We start from the raw sequence: 17,441 nt of genomic DNA, 5'->3' as shown, positions 1-17,441 counted from the left end.
AGTGCAAGCTGCAGTGAAGGTACCATGCAGTGTTTGAAATTTTTTTTTTTTTTTTTTTTTTACTGTATTTTTGACAAACTTCAATGAGCTTCCTTAGAACAAGGGTTGGAAATGGCATTTTGGCAAAATCTTCATAAAGACAGGGGAATAAAGGAGTAGACTAATAGCTGCTGTTGATGAGTTGTGTGTCTTCGTGGTCATCTAGTGCTACACTCCAAGTTAATGGAAGGGACAATAAAATGCAGACAGTGGTTTGACTTTGGGCTTACTACAGAAAAAAACATTCAAGACAACAAAATGGTATAGATGACTTTTTATAGCTTCCATGAAACATGCATGTTAGCTCAAAGCCCCTCTGATGCAATGGGCCTGGATGTCAATTTTTTTTCACATATTTTAGAGTTTAATTGCATCATGTGGCATTATTTCACCATGTAGATACAGGGGGAAGCATTTGCCTTTGGGGCTGCCTTTCTCAGGTGGTCATTGTTGCTGCTCTGGAAGGCCATAACAGACAAGGCAATGGACTACAACACTGTGTCTCATGTAGTGCCCTTACTTCTGTCTTGCACATACTTTCTTACCTGCTGTAGCCCCACGAAAAGATACAGACTTTATCGAGGAGCTTCTGGGTATCACCCTGCAGTAAATAAGATTAAAAGATTGTCAATAGAGCTATTTACTTAACCGTATACAAACATAGTCACTTTTGTGTGCACTTAAAGCATCTTTGTATCTAATTTAAATGCTATTTTTGGTGTATTTTGTTCTCTTGTAGGCATCCTTGATCATGACTAAATTGGAAAAAGAGAACAGTCTCAGGAAAACCAGAGAGATAGTGTTCCATATGAGTAACAGCTGAGGTAAAACTGGAAAATTACTTCAAGACCTAGGCCTCTCAGATGAATGTTTGGCTCTCCACTTCCTATAAGCTAAATAGCTGAAAGATCTATTTAATTCTGAACATATTTAAGAAATCATTTTATTTTAAATTCTTCTCTTTGCAAACTAAACAAACATAGCTTTCCATTTGCATGCAATGCCTAAAGCATTTATCATAGCAGAGGGTTTTTAATGGAATGCCATCTTGAGAATATTATATAGAAAAAAATATGTAGATCAGGCCAGAAATGCTTATCAAGAAGTCGAGGAGAGTTTTCCTGAACTTTTGCTGTCCCCGTTCCCAAGTGCTTCCTTGCTTGCCTGGGTGTGTATCTGCTCTCACAGACACCCAGACAACTATGTGCGATTCTCCAAGGTTGCAGCAGATTCCCTGCTGGGCAAGAATCATCTCGACACACCCATTAATTTTCACTTCACATCCCTCTGGACGATATGTGTCATTAACTGTCTTCCCTCCTAAGTAAGTTATTCTTCCCTTCACCAGAGCTTTTCTTTTTCTACTCAGTGCTGCTTGTATAGTGAGAAGGACCATAATGAACCACATCTCCCTTCATTGATCTCAGTTTAGAAGGAGCTCAGATGACAACGTGACTTTTGCTGTACATTCCAAATTATTCTTTGATTTATGTTAAAAAAACCCTGAACCTGTCTACAACTACGTGAAAGGAAGTTGTAGCATGCAGGGTGTTGGTCTCTTCTCCCGAGTAGCAAGTGATACGACAAGAGGAAATGGCCACAAGTTGTGTCAGGGGAGGTTTAGATTGAATATTAGGAAAAAATTCTTCACGGAAAGGGTTGTCAGGCATTGGAACAGGCTGCCCAGGGAAGTGGTGGAGTCACCATCCCTGAAGGTGTTTAAAAGGCATTTAGACGAGGTTCTTAGGGACATGGTTTAGTGTTAGGTTAGGTTATGTTTGGACTCGATGATCCTGAGGGTCTCTTCCAACCGAAATGATTCTATGATTCTATGAATTAATAGACAATGAAATGGTCTAAAATGAGGAAGATTCTTCTCCATATAAGACTGCCACTAAAATTCTGATTAGGAATTTCACACTAAGCACACATCCTGTCCTTGCTCTTTGATTCAGTCTCAAAATTCAGATCCATATACAAACCTTTTGGACTTTCTCTAGTTACACTTTTTCTGTTACATTGGGAAAGATATATTGTTGCTTGAAGCTGCCATTGAACTTCTCTAGCCACCTTTGTAAGATTAGGTTTCTAGATGAGCGATTGTTCCACAGATAGTTACCATAGTGAGGAACAAACTTGTAAAGTCACTCAATCCACTGTACTACCTTCTTTTCAAAAGTATAAGAAAACATCTGGGGAAGTGCTGATGTCCTCTCGCCCTGGAGACTAGAGATAGGACATGAGGAAGTGGAACTAAGCTGTGTCATGAGAAGTTCAGATTGGACATTAGGAAAAGGTTCTTCACTAAGAGGGTGGTGGGTCACTGGATCAGACTCCCCAAGGAGATGGCCACAGCACCAAGCCTGTAAGAGTTGAAAGATGACACTCTTAGTCACATTACCTTACTTTTAGGTAGTCCTGGGAGGAACAGGGATTTGGACTTGATGATCCTTACAGATCCCTTGCAACTCAACATATTCTACAATTCTATGATTCTATGATCTTGTGATTTCTGAAGTTTCTTGGCTAACAGATGGAATATAGAAGTCACCATGTCTGATGGGGAAGAAAAAGCCAGACTAAATCAGACAGTTCCTTGCTCATCGTGATTGTATCATGGATCCTGTTCTTAGATACATAATTCTCTACAAACACTGCACAAGACTGGGGTCTGAGAAAAGTTTCAGGGACCTACTGTGCCAGTTAGCCACAAAGCAAACACCAGCTTATGAGAAGCATACAGAAACAGCATGCATGACTTTATAGGTCTGATTTTCTTAAAAGTCAGCGGTTACTGGAAAATTATATCCTAAGAAAATTTTCTTGTTCTGTCAAGATAAACCTGCTCCTGGACATGAAGCAGCTTCAGGCACCCAGGGCCAGAAGGATCTAATGTGCCGGCCATCTGGGCAGGGACTTTTGGACTGGCCTCCTGAGTTTGTGTGCCCAGACTCTGTCTAAACTCCACTTCAGGAATTTCATTCTGGTTTTTTTCTACATTGCCATCATTGCAAGACAAAGAGACAAGAGATGGCTTTTGGTTCTGGGCCTGCAAGTCAAATAGCTGTATTGTGGCAGAGTGGAGAAAGCCACTTTTGCTCATACCTGAAACACTGAATCACATAACCTATGCAATTTTTTCCTTGCTAACACTCAACAAGATCTGCTTGGAGCAAAAGCAGAATGAACCAGCTGATTTGCCACAGCATGTTGGGTGATCCTGTTTCTTCTTGAGAAAATGAAGAAAACATTACATTTTTTGATGACAATAAGAGACAAGATGCAAAGCAATTGGACAAAATGCAACAGTCTCTGAACTTTTTATAACCGAATTAGATCCAAACCCTAAAAGAGCAGACAAATTACTATGTTTGTTTTCTGCTATATTGGACCATAAGGATGTTGAAAAGTCCTTGATCTTTTCAAAGGATTCACTGTTGTGTTCTTCATTATTTTGGGATAGTATATCAAATATTTCCCTTTCATCAAGTGCTTTTCTTGAATTTTTTTCTTCTTCTTCTTCTTGAAATTCTTTTCCTTTTGTGCTATGAATTTTTCTACCGCAAAACTTACTTGATCCAGGAATTGATCTATCTGCAGTGCTGATTGCTACAGGTTGAAAACTGATACAGTCATGTACAGAATGAAACTTAACTATTGTCTCCTCTCCGTGAGAATGTCTTTTCTTCACTTTCTCAGAAGAAACAGGATCATTAAGTGAATATGCATCTGAAAATGAGAAAAGTAAGTCGGAGGAAGTATGTACGTGTTATTTTTTCCCCCAAAGGCTAACATTAAAAGACAAACTGTTCCATTTTCCAGTTATAGAAGCACATTTCTGTATAATTCTGTTCATAACAAAAGTGGGATCATGCTTAGTTAAGCAGAAACATACACATGTACACATTCACAGAGCATATTCTTAGTGGTTATTTTGCTTTTAGGAAATAATCTGCCTAAATCTGCCCCTTCCCCCAACTCTGGCCTTTCTTTTTTTTCCCCTTGTGTAAAGCATTTTATTCCTGCCAGAAATAAATCTGACTATGTCCAAATTTGTATGAGTCAGACCTTGGAAAACATACCAGTACGTTTGCTGTGTCTCTTGGACGGTGTCCATGTGTTACAAAGTGTTTAATAGGGTAGTGTAGCTTGTTTAATTTCACATTTATTCCAGTTAAAAAACACAACAATCATTTAATGCTTAGACAGAAATTCAGTTCTTCATCAGCCCAATATTAAACAGTTTTCTCATGACAAATTCTTAAAGTAGTTACTGTCTTTTATTGGCAAAGATTTTGGCTTTTTTAAAGCAAATATGTCAGGGAGATTTCAAGTCTTTCGTGTATGTAGCACAGAAAATAAACATGCTCAAGTGTAAAGTCAACTGTTTCTCTTATTTGATTTACTCTTTTTTAATACAATACAATAAAATGGTATTGTTTTCTGAGCTTGGTAAATTAAATTGACATTACATAATAATGTTTCCTTCCAGTCAATTTAACAGGTACATTGTTGTTCTGGCTTTTAAAATATGTCTTAAAACATGGCTTTTGATTAAATCATAAAGACTTTGTCAAGACAAGGATGAACAGTAAATCAGTTACTTTAGACCAATCAATTACTTTTTCAGTGAAAAACTTTTCATGGCCAGAAGCAATATACAAAACTCTACATGAAACCTTGGTTTGTGCTTTGATGGACCTATTGTATCACTTAGAGTGTTGACTTTCATTTTTAATTAAGCAGTCCTATCACTCTGTGAGTTTTAATCTATATTTATTTATGTTGTAGTTCAGATGCAGCATTTAAAAAAAAATGAGACTTCTTTCCCAATCTTTCCAATTAAAAATATGACATCCCTGTCCTTCCAAAGTTAATCATAATATTCACATTGACTTTGAGTTCTTATTGGCTCAACCAACAAAACACAAATAATGTCATGGCCAAGTGGTTATTTCCATTTCTACTACTATTGTTAAAATGGAATGCAATCTACAGAAGTGGAAACTACCACATCAAGGATAAGACAACACTTACTTTGTCTTTTCTATCATAGAATACTGCCAAAACTGGTCTAGGAGATTGTGGAATTGTAGCAAGAGTTCCAAATAAAGCTATGAAGTGCCATATAACTGCAAAGAGCCATTGTAAATATTCAGCTTAAAAATGAAAGAAAAGGAAAAGAATGAGCTGAACAAATATAGTTCTGTTTCTCCAATGTGCAAGATTTAAAAATCATTAAATCAAGACAGTTATTGCAAAATGAACTAAATGGCATTTGTTTATCCCAATGGAAAAGAGTGTCTGATTACACTGCTGATTTTCTTTGGTAGCTTTATTTTTACTGACATAGAAATAAAGTATAAAATCAGTCTGGAAAAGGATTGGGAAAGATTATAAAGTCTAATCACTCCTATAACTGTCAGACATAAGAAAAACAAACTCCTTCATAGTTATTTAGTTTTATCTTGAAACTAGTTAGATTTCTTTTCTCTCGTACTAGAAAGATGTTGCTGTACCTGTTCATTGGTAAACTTCCTACTCAATTAATCAAAGAAATAAGGGTATTTAAATGAAACTTGCAGTTGGCTAATCTCCAGCCAAAATATGTGGCCAATTCATACTCATGTGATCACGTGTTAATGATGCCCATTAGCTCCAACACTGTGTGTCCATCTTGGTGTTTACTCCTCAAGGAATTTGCAGGTAGTAACTTTTCTCAAGCCTCATTTGTTGAGGCAAAGCAAGCTAAGATAATTTAATCTTCTTTTATAAAGTAGGGAAGAAACAAGCTACTAGTGATCATCCCAAAGTACTCTTCTGTTCTGATTTGGATTAATACTGCCTCAACAGAGTCTGCTGTTGCTACAAATGGGGCCTCGCTAGTATCAGGGGTAATGGTATGAATATTTTCCTTTCTTTATTGGAAATACCTGATATGCTATGTGATCACCTTTCTCATGACTACATCATATAGGAAATGAGCATCAGAAAAAGGTTTCTTAGTGTTGAAACAGTGATGTTCTGGAACAGTTTTTCAATCAGAGCTTGGGGAAAATACAAACTAAATCCTGACTGGTCTGAAGGTGGGGGTGACAAAAGAAACCAGAGTGTTTCCTTCCTCCATTAGAGGCACAGAATCTCATTCAGATCTCACTCAGACCCAAGGAATATCAGAAGAAAAAAAAAATCACCATATTAAATCAAGTTATTCTGATATTAAAAGGGAGATGAGACCACAATACAAATTAAAGGACTTCCTAGTCTATTGAAGAGGCATTTACTTTTCTTCTAAGAGCAAACATCAGAAAAAAGTCTTCATTATCAAAGATAGGACTCATGAAAAACATGGCTTCTAAATTTAGACAGAAATTGAGACCTTTGAGGCTCAGGTTCTGTTTAGCTTTTGCAAAATAAAATGCTGGACTGTGACATTTTAAATTTTATTCCTGTAGTCTTCCTGGAAGAACTAGAAATGCTTTCAAGACTTCGCAATCAAGACTGTTTTCATAGCTGAAGTTTGTAGTTAGCTAGAAACACATGTTTTGAAAGTTATGTTCTCACAAAAAGTATTTTGCGAAATAATAATTATATTCACCAAATCTAAACCTGAAAATAAAAACTTATTGTTAAACTTAAGTACCACATAATCATGCTAAATTATTCACCAATCAATTGGCACGAGCAATCTCTTTCTTGAGAAGTCTCCTTCATGACCAAACAGATTTTAAATTTATCTTTCTTACCAGGGATTGTTCTAAAGAGATGAAACACCGCTTTCTTCAAAACCTGTGAGAGAAGACTTGTTCTTCAAGGGAGAGCACGGTAATGACTGTTAAAGCCAGTTTACTTAGGGCCTTTCCGAAGCTACTCAGATTCGTTCCAATGTCCTGTACAAGGTTTAGACTAGGCCATTAATGCATGTAACTAGCCACTCAATTCAAGTTTTTGCACCCCTGCCAGGTGTAACAAGGCAGATCCAATCAAACACAAAGAAATAGATTTCTTTATAGAAAAGAAAGTTCCTAGCAAAAATCTGTAAATTATATTTGCACATTTACCATAGGCATGTGAGTAGTGTGTCTGGTTTAGATTTAGATTAAAAATACAGAGAAGAAAAATTTCCTCATTCATACACTGCTTTTTTGCATAATTTAAAATTGTATGAAGTTTCTTCCTGTGTAATTTTAAAATAGCTCTTTGCAAAATATTGTTCATGTCTCCTCTCTTTCATGGAGTGAAGAAAATTAAAAAGTAGCTTTTTCAAAATGGGGTATCTGTGAAAGGTACTCACAAGTTGGCATCCACAATTTTCACCTATCAATGAAGAGCCAGTCTGGAACTTCTGACAATAAAGATCAAGTATGTGATACACAAACCAATGGATAGACTACTGTGGAAGAAAAAGGGGATGGTGAAACTTGTCAATATATCAGAAAATTTTGACGCTCACAGCATGAGGTTTTTTCTTCCTCTTCTTCCCCCTATCTGGAAACAAATAAATATAGCTAAAATTGTTACAGACAGATTTTGATGAAACCCTCTTTGAGAAAAACATCTCAAATTCATCATAGCATGGGAAAGTCCTTTGATACAAAAAAGCCTCATGTTTAGGACAGTTAACAAGCATTTGAGAGATACAATAAAAAGGCCAATTGTTATTTTATAATCTATGTAAGCTTTAATGGAGAGTTTGAACCCATGACAGAACAGGCAACAGCTTTGTACACAGTCTCAGATGCGGAGGACAGTGTTTGATGTCCTTTTTGAGATCCCTGTGGCAGTTACCAGGTGCAGACTGGAAGTGCACCCGAGATATAACCTCCAAATTATATGAGGAGCAGATATTGGCATCTGTTATAATGATGGAAACATGGAAGAATGATGCTGAGGTCAGTGGAGTGGAATCTAGACCTGGCATGGCTACATTTGCTTGAATCTCCCCAGAGCCACACATGAATGACTGTCAAAAGAAACTGTCTGTTGCTGAAGGAAATGGGATGGTCCCACAGCTTGCATAAACTGGTGGCACTTTGGTGATCTAAATCTGAGGCAATAACCAAGATCTAGATTTGATGATGTATTTTGCATTCCATCTTCAGAGCTGCGCAGGGGACAAAAAAAAAAAAAAAAAGAAGGCGACTTCTACAAGTACTTGAATAAAAGTGTGATTGAGAGATGAAATGATCCCCAGTGTAACATTCAGTTGTTCTTTTGAAGTTTGCTTATAGATCTCACATGCCAAGATGCAAAAGGTATTTTCCAACATTCATGTCTGATCAAGTCAGAGTTGCTCATCTACCAAACTATTTATTTTTGGTTGATTTACTTTCATTGGATGTGCCAAATAGTCTCCACCTAGATAGCAGAAAGCTTGTTGTCTCAAAAAAATGAAATTCAGAGGCATGTGAGGAAGAAAATTCAAAGGCATGTGAAGAAGGAATGTTTTTCACACATGATTGCCATTTAAAATAAATACTTAGTGATTATTTAGTCTTCAGTGAAACCGCAATCACCTGTCTGAGTTTAGAATCTGTAACCACTCTTAGGCACAATGACAAACAGAAGAATCTTTTTATTAGAGCAAAATACTGCAGACAGTAAAGTAATGGACAGCAGCAAATATTCACTTTTGCTTTCTTCTTAGAAATTATATTTGTTACAATAATTCATACCACACCCTTGAGCTGCATCAGTTGTATAAATAGAATAGCGTCATAATGAGAAAGATTATTATTAATAAATGTACTATTTATACTTCAAACAAAAAGTTAACAGCTGGCACTCCAGAATATTTGGTTTATAATAACAGATAATAGGGCTCATAGTTTCATTCATGTCTTCCCTTGCAGCCTACTTGCTTCATTTTTGTATTTCTTATCCTTCCTTAAGTTTTAATACTCACACAAGGAACTGGTCAACAGATGTAGACCATGAGAAGCTAACAACATGTGTTGTTCATTGCTTTCCCATGCATGACTCCTTGGTGTTTTGTCTTTGATCAAAAGTGATGGTAAATATGACAGGATAATTTTATGACGTGCAGAAAATATTCTATTAGGAAAAGGCCAATACCATCAAACTTGTTTCTTTTGAAGTCTTCAGAGGTCAAAAATGCGAACAGTGTCACTTTGCCGGCTTCAAGATGGAATAAAAAACACTCAACAGGTACTCACCACATTGAAGGACTCAGGTCAATGATTTACCCTAGCCCTCTTTTGTAAATAAAAATGTTTAAAGTTGCCAGACGTCATTGTTCTGAATAATGAATGAATAGCAAAATTCAACATTAAGGTCTCAGTGCTCAGCACTGCTTTCGATGATCAGAATAGCATAAAGCAAACTAGTGAATTTGTCTGAAGCAGTTTGGTGAAATGTATGTTTATTGCTGATAATCAGTGTACAGCCATTGGTACAATTTATTTCCCTTGCATTAATAGTTTCTGCCTTAAGTGAAAAGTGGAGCAGTAAAATTTCAGAGCCTAGAGCTGTTATTCTCACATCTAATCCCCTTTCCTCATTGAAGGCCACATCAGAGATGTTGAATTGGCAAACAATGTTGATAAGCACGGTGTGGTTCCCAGACAGATATTTCCAGTCTTCAGCCTTTGGATCATTCTCCTGATACTGTTTTCTTTAAGGAAAGAAAATGGATTATCAAGACTATTTTACACCTCATTTTCTGAGGTCCAGCTTTTAAGGCTTTAAGCAATAGATTCAAAAACATGTAGAAAGCAAGGATGGGAAGGGGCTTTGGATAATCTACTGTAGTAGTTAACTGCTCTAATTGCTAGATCACTTCTACTAATATTTATTCCAAATTCCTTTGCTTCAATCTAAGTTCATTATTTCTGACATCTAATATTTGTAGATATCTTTTATTTATTTAAAGACCTGCTTCTCTCTCTCCTTTGACTTTTTTCCCCCCTAAATTTATCATCACCAATTTTTCAAAACTTTTCTCAGAGGCTATATTTTCTAGATAGCTGATGAGTTGTGTAGGTGTTTTTAAAAATTTTTGTGCCTCAAGCCAGAAAAGGTACACAGCTTGAGACACTAACACTGTTGACAAATGTAGAAGTCTTGCTTCCTGTGTTTTCTACACAACATTTACCCTTTCACAATTCCAGGAGGAAATTGTCTATAATTTTACAACTGATTATTCCCATCCATTGTAGGACTTTGATTTTGGTTTTCTTAATTAAATTTAATTAAAGTTTTTTCACAGCACGTATTTCACTTGTCAAGGTCATTTTGAATTTTGTCTTCCAGTGTACATGAAGATAATATGCAAATGTTCTGTGTATACTCTCTAATCCATCATCATTAACTAAAATGTTAGTAGTATTGAATTCAAAACAGACTTCTTTGCTTCCCTTACTTGCTTATGGGAATGTCAGATAGGTCAGCTGTCATCTATTGTATATTACCTATCCACAATTTTTGATATAAAAATAAATTAAGTTTAATATAATTTCTTCTTGACAAATTGATGCTGGTGGCTATATAATTCCTTGCTTTCTTCTGTGTGTTTGTAAAGTATATTTGCTGTTTTTCAGAAATTTAGTGTTAAACCAGCTGGCCTGTAATTCCACTGTTCCTCCATTTCTTACTTTTAAGGAAAAGCATTGTCAACGTCTGAGGTCTCAAAGAAGAATGCTGGAAACTTAGGGTTTACACGAACCATTTTTCTAAATCTGTTTTCATGAATTTCATTGGGCCCAGACAATGCTTTTCTTAAATATGCCTTAACATTTCCTCTCCTTGGTTTAATTATATCTTTGTCACTGCTGCTACATGTCTTCTCTGCCTGACAGGTCACTACGGAATGACTTAGTGAAGACTGAAGGGTAAAGGTGTAGAACACCTGAACAGCCTAAGCATCACCTGGCATTCCTATTGAGTTGCAAACTTACTCTTTTATTTTCTTTCCAGTTCTTTTAATGTATAGTGTATTTTTCCTTACCTTTTACATCCTTTGTTTTTATATCCCATTTCTTGCCTTGTCTTTCTGATCATATCCAAGCTATTATTTTACACCCATATTTTGTGTCACCAGTCACCCATCTTGCAAGCGCTTTCTTCATTTACCCTTTCTTTCCTACCTTGAGATGGGTTATCAGCATGAGGATGAACTTCTACACAGCACACAAAGATTACACAGATGTTTCAAATTCACTGTCTTGGAGACAGGATCTGTGTTATTGTAACAGATTTTACTCAGCAATAGAGAGCACTTTTGGAGTATAAATTATATACATCTTTGATCAACCAAAATTACTGTAGAGAGCTTGTTAGAGATTACTAGTATATTATGCACACACACATCCAGTGTGATTATCTAATTAAATAGTGTTTGATTTCCTAATTCGTTTACATCCACTTTCAAAAATATCAATTAGCAGTCTTTAGGAAGTCCTTCTTTAAAGTACAAAATGATTGCCAAATCTTTCGACTAACGACATTATTTGATTGTTACAAAATTGCGTTTTCATTTAGAATTGTTTTTTGCAAAGCCATTGTCATCTGCAATAGATTTATTATTAATTTTCATTAACTTTATTTTTATACTTCCTATGACATTAGTTTCCATTCTTGTATTTTGTTTATTATATGCTATTATTTTTATTTTAGACTACTTATTTTTTGTTTACTGACTCAGTAATATGTCTGCTATGGAATCCAGCAATGAAGGTCTGAAATTGCTTTGAACATATCACATACGTTAGTTCTCATTACATAGAAAAGAAATCTGTTAGGTATCCAAGAACATTTCATGGAAAACTGTGCATAAAGCTCTTTAAAAGCAATCAGAAAGACCTTAGCTACATTGATCAGATGCCCAAGATACCATAACATAAAAAGAAAAAGTAATTTGAGCCTCATGCTCCAAAAGCACCAAAGCAACCCAGCCACAAGCTGATGAGAAAAGGCCTATGAGGGTTTTCCCTGAATCATCATATACCAAAGAAATAAAAGTTTCTGGAGGTAGAGGAGCAGTAAAACAGCTGCAACTAGTCTAGTGGCAATGAAATTTGGCCATAAATACAAACCTAGTGTTAGAATCAAACTTTATGTTCGATAATTTCTAGACAAAAGGAAGGAATAACTCAGAAGATCCTCTCGCTTTTCTTCTCTGAGCAGAATGCCCTGACTATGCAAATTTAAGCTTGTAGTTCCGGTTTTAAAAAGATGTCTGTCTCTAGCCCTGATGTAGGTGTCTAAACACATGCAGGATGCAAATTTCTTAAACTTCTTCCTTAAATTTGTTTCAAGGTCCAGATTCCAAAAACCTTGACATGAAAACCGTTTTCCTGCGATAGACTGCACTATCCAAATTATTGCTATTTCTTATCAAACATTTTAAGTTACTTTTCTACTTTCTAGCACTAGTTTCCACTCTATGTCTTCAGCCACTATTTATGAAACTGCCTACATCTACCCGTTCATCCATGACAGTCATGAAAAATAGGGCTTAGGCAGAAACTGCTTAAATGTATCGTATATCTGATCCTACTCTGATCAACTTCTTGGTCCCCTTCATTCACTGCAGGATGTGAATTGGGGGTATCATTAGCTGACAGAAACAAATTTCTCACAGTGTACACACGTTCAGCAGTGTGGCAAGAATGGGTAGTGATAGATAGGCCCATCAATAAGAGGATGAAAGTCATTATAATATGAGGAAGCACCAAAGGAATTTGGCAAATCTGCTATAGCAGTATGAAGACTAGGAGGACAGACATGATAACAGATTTTCAGTAGATGAAAATTTGTAGTTTATATAAACTTACACCACTAGAAAAAATGGCACTCTAGTCTGAGACAGCAGGACCTCATGTCCATTTGGTTACAAGAGTCTTCAGATCTGATTCATTCTACTCTGTCATTCATTCAGAGAACTACTTCTTACAGGTTCGTGTTGTATTTTGACATCTACTAGAGCAGGCATAACCACAAACTGTTTAGACACAGGCTTGCTTTGAGCACCAGCCTCCTTTTCTACAGCCACAGCCTTAATGATAACACTGATAAACGTAACTATGAAAGTGACCACAGCTGGTAGCAGAATCCTGTTCTTGCCTGCTAGCTAAAACTGGACATGTTTGTTTCATACCTTGAAATACCTTGCCTTTCTAAAACCTTAATCTTTCTTGTACCTGCCAGCATGTTTAATGTGGTATAAAATGCTGATCCAGAAATAAACCACACTAAGAGATATGACTGGATCTGAAACAAGGAGCGTCAATTTTGGGAGTGGGTGGCAAAGCACAGCTCTTGTGGCACTATACGTGCTGTGTCGAGTGGTATCTACAGAGACTGGATAAATAGAGGGGAGAGAGAAAGGGGAATGTGGATAAAGTTAGAAAGAAGCAGAGGAGGGAAAGAACAAATGAATTATTCTGTGGACTTCAACTGAATTACATCAAGATTGGATTAGACTTGTTTTCTGGTGAAATCATCAAGGAATGGAAATGCTTTGTTAAAGCCAAAGCTCTCCAAAGGTTACTACAGACCAATTTTTTTTTTTTTTTGTGCCACTGTTCTGGAGGTTTCTAGCTTCTCATCTCTTCCAGAAGCAAAACAAAACAAGAGTCTCCATCTCTTGAAGTCAGTTTCCATTACCTTTACTCCTTATAAAGTGTCTTGTGCATTATTTTTTCTCTCTGTACTCCCATTTGTGTGGAGTATTCTTTACTCCATAGTGCGTGTGTATGTGTAGGAATTACAGAGAAATGAGAGGCAGATTTCTTTCTTTGGATAAATAGTGGGATTCTGAGGCCTTTCAACTTATTTTATACCACACTTTAGAAAACTTTCACTTCAACAGATACTCTTATTTTTAGACTAAAATATACCATGGAGACCTTTTCTGTAACTGAAAATGAAGTGGGGTATTGAATGCTGCCAACTTTCCAAAACCTAAAGAATATTCAGGTACATTACTAGTTGGCTTGTCCAGCTCACATAACTCTTCTCAGTACACTTAAAATAATTTTCCTAGGAAAAATGTTATACAGTAGTATAAATCTTTATGGTTATAAAAAGCCATATATTGATCATGGAAGCAAGATTGTGCAGGCTATGGAGAATGGATTTGTGTAGGCGGGCCAGAGAACAGAACAGGGTGTTTGCAATTTTCCAGATTTTGCACGTTCGGTATTCTACAAAGGCAGTACTAAAGTATGTGCTATGGTGTCCTGAAATGTGCACTAGTTTCCAGAAATCTTTGTGCTCTGAAACGATGCAGCAGGATATATGACGATTTCTTATCTTTGCCCACATTCTGTTTCCTGAATGTTGCTCTCTTTTACAGTGGATTTATTTCATCATTCTGCTGAAATCCCACATTTCTGCGAAAGGCCTGTTTGTTGAGCATTATTAATGCCATTGTACATTTCCCACAAGGGCCATTAAATGTATCAGGAAGACACGTTGGAGACTACAGTCTGGTCTTTGACCTATGTAATTTTGTTTAAGCAAAGAGATAGCAGGAATGGATTACTTGTAGACTCTAGAAAACTGGATGAAGTAACTTTAAAATATTCTTGTCCATTGCTACAAAAAATGCTATGACAGGTTAATCAGTTTCTAATGGAAACTGATAGTGGATATTGGCAATTGGAACTGAAGTCAAAGGACTGGGCAAATCAATTTTTGCTGCAAGACTTGGCCTCTGGCCATTTAAAGCAATGTTCTTACGTGATTAAGAACAGCAATGGCCTGTGACGGGCTGCTATGCTGAAACTGAACACTCAAAAAGTTTTTTTTTTAATCCCAAAATAGACAATTTACCTTACTAAGCACAGCATCAGTGGGATAAGCATTTCTTCTGACAAAGGAAATCGGGGGTGGCAAAACTAGACTACTTCCCAGACACTTGCGGATACATGAAGATTTGTAGGACTCTGGTCCTGTTACAGAAAAGCTACTAGTAAAATTTAATGCTTGCATAGGGAATTAGTTCTTCCATACTAAATGGTTAATTGCTTTTTGATGTCAAAAGGAGTCTCAGTTGAAAGAGTTCTTGCAATGATATCTTCAGCCTGATCAAGTGAAATTCAACAAATCACTGTTCTCCTCACTTCCCACAATCCAGTTGGCCGTGGTCCTACATGACCACCTCAGGTCATGTGTAATTACTATCAATTATTTTAACTACAAAAAAAAAAAATCTCCTAAATATCCTAACTACATACAGAAGACTGTGATGTGCAGGAACATTTTCTATTGACTGTTTAAAAATAACTTATGTACTATGTGATCAATTATGGAGAAGGCATTGCCTTATAATTTCTGTGACACTGCAGCCAGGATGTTTATCCATGCATTAAAACATAAGAATTGAACCTTACAGAGCAGGACCTATCTAGATAATCTCTAGATGTGTCCAAAGTTCCACCTAGAAAGCTCCTGTATCAATCAGTCAAACACTTGTGAAGGTAACGCAGAGTGCAATCAATGACACAATTTTAGGTTGATATATTGTCTCGGACCAGGCTATTATCTCATCTATCTAGATGACTAGCTGCAGAGTTTCTGGACCACCCAAGGAATTAGGGGCTTAAGTGCACTGGATATACACACAGGTACAGGTTTAGCACTCAGCTACACCAGGGTTACAACTAGCAGACAAACTTAAATTTCACCCTTAGAAATCATTTACAAGTTGAGTTCCATATTCTTAACAATTGTGCAAAGTGGAAAATGAATACTGTGAAGTCTCAAATAAATGTCTTACAGATCTGCTTGTGAAGAAACTGGGGAAAAAAGTCACAGTGAAATCTATCAGTCATGATAGAAGGATGAGGGTGTTGGGGGCAGAAGAAACAGAGTCAGAACATTTATACTGGGGGAAGGGAACCTTGCCATCCTAAAATTAATAAAAGAATGTTTGCAGGTTTTCAAATGTAGGCTAAGGTATTTGCAAACTGGTATTTGTGGTTTTAGCTGTTCGGGGTTCTGTCCTGAAGATAACTCATATCATACAAATCTATTTTTTAAGGGGTAAGGCTTTCCAGTCATAATGGGAATACTTCTAGTTTTAAATCAATGTCATAACTGAGAGCTACATCTGACGTGGATTTTCAAAGCAAGCTGAAGCTATGTAATGAGTTAAAAACTCTTGGGTATTTTAGGATTTGATATGGAGCTGAAAAATAATTTCTATTTTATGCAGTAGAGATGAAGCATAGAAAATCTTTCAGAGAAGGTCATTACAACAGTGCCCTCCTAAGATAAGCACACAATCTCCTCAGCAGTGTATCCTAGTGGATTGCAGTAGCAGGGAGCATTGCTGTGGATGTACCATCATTTTAACCTGAAAGAAATCTGCTAACGAATTCTAGCAATAATAATGAAATAATTTTAAACTGATCTGATTTCTTTCCATTCAGCAAACAAGAAGCTGCGATAAGACCAGAAAACTCTGCTAACTGTTTCTCTGATTTGGGATCCGAAATGAGTTCTACAGAGGTTAAAGGATAAATCCTGAAGAATACCTTAGCAGGTTTATAAGAATTTTGTGTTCCATTGAATTTATATACATTGCACAACTTAACTGTCCAGGTTGCATTCAATCCCACTTTTAGCTGTCTAGATTTGTAGACCAGACCCAGAGACACTAGGACTAAATATATTCTACTTCCTTTAGTAGCTTACTGAAGAGCAGAGAATGAGCAGTATGAAACATATCCTGACACGTCTCAGATTTGATCATGAACTCATGACTGTTGCTAGTGCTATGTGTGAAGTTCCAGTAGAGAGGCAGGGAAACAGAACAATTCCTCTTACAGAATACCTATAATTGAGAATTGAACAAGCTTACTTCTTGGCAACAGAAATTGTGAGGAAAACAGCAGACATATTGGAAAAACTGTTCCAGTATGAAGCTGTATGGGAAGTCTTGAAGGAAATGCAAAACTCGTTTCAAATTTCTGGGATGAAAATAATCTCAGGAAACATTAGGTAGGGTCTTGAATCAACCTGAAATGAGATACAGTGAATAGGACATACTTTAAGGTCCTGTGAAATGACATGATCACCAAAAGACACTGTCCAGACTCCTCCTGCCATTAGTAGAGTGTTTTCTGTCTCTGCACCACTCCATCTTTGGGTTGATGTGAACATTTGAGCTGCCACACAGCAATTATCATTTAGAACGATAAAAATTAATAACTCTTCAGAGTTATTTTTCAGCTGGGAGGGTTCCCTGATCCATCTCATGGACTAGCTAGAACAAGGGAAGGCTGACATCAAAGCAGAAGTAAGTGGCAGATTCATTTTGTTTCCTTCTGTAGCAGTGCCAGATTATCCTGCCTTAATGTAGTTTCAGAATACATTTCAAGGTAACTAAATAAGCTTCTTGACAAGATACATGCTTACTATGTGCTAGTAGGCTT

The sequence above is a fragment of the Caloenas nicobarica genome, chromosome 1 (genome assembly GCF_036013445.1).
Source record: "Caloenas nicobarica isolate bCalNic1 chromosome 1, bCalNic1.hap1, whole genome shotgun sequence".
NCBI lineage: Eukaryota > Metazoa > Chordata > Aves > Columbiformes > Columbidae > Caloenas > Caloenas nicobarica.
Note: the sequence above shows the minus strand (reverse complement) of the source record.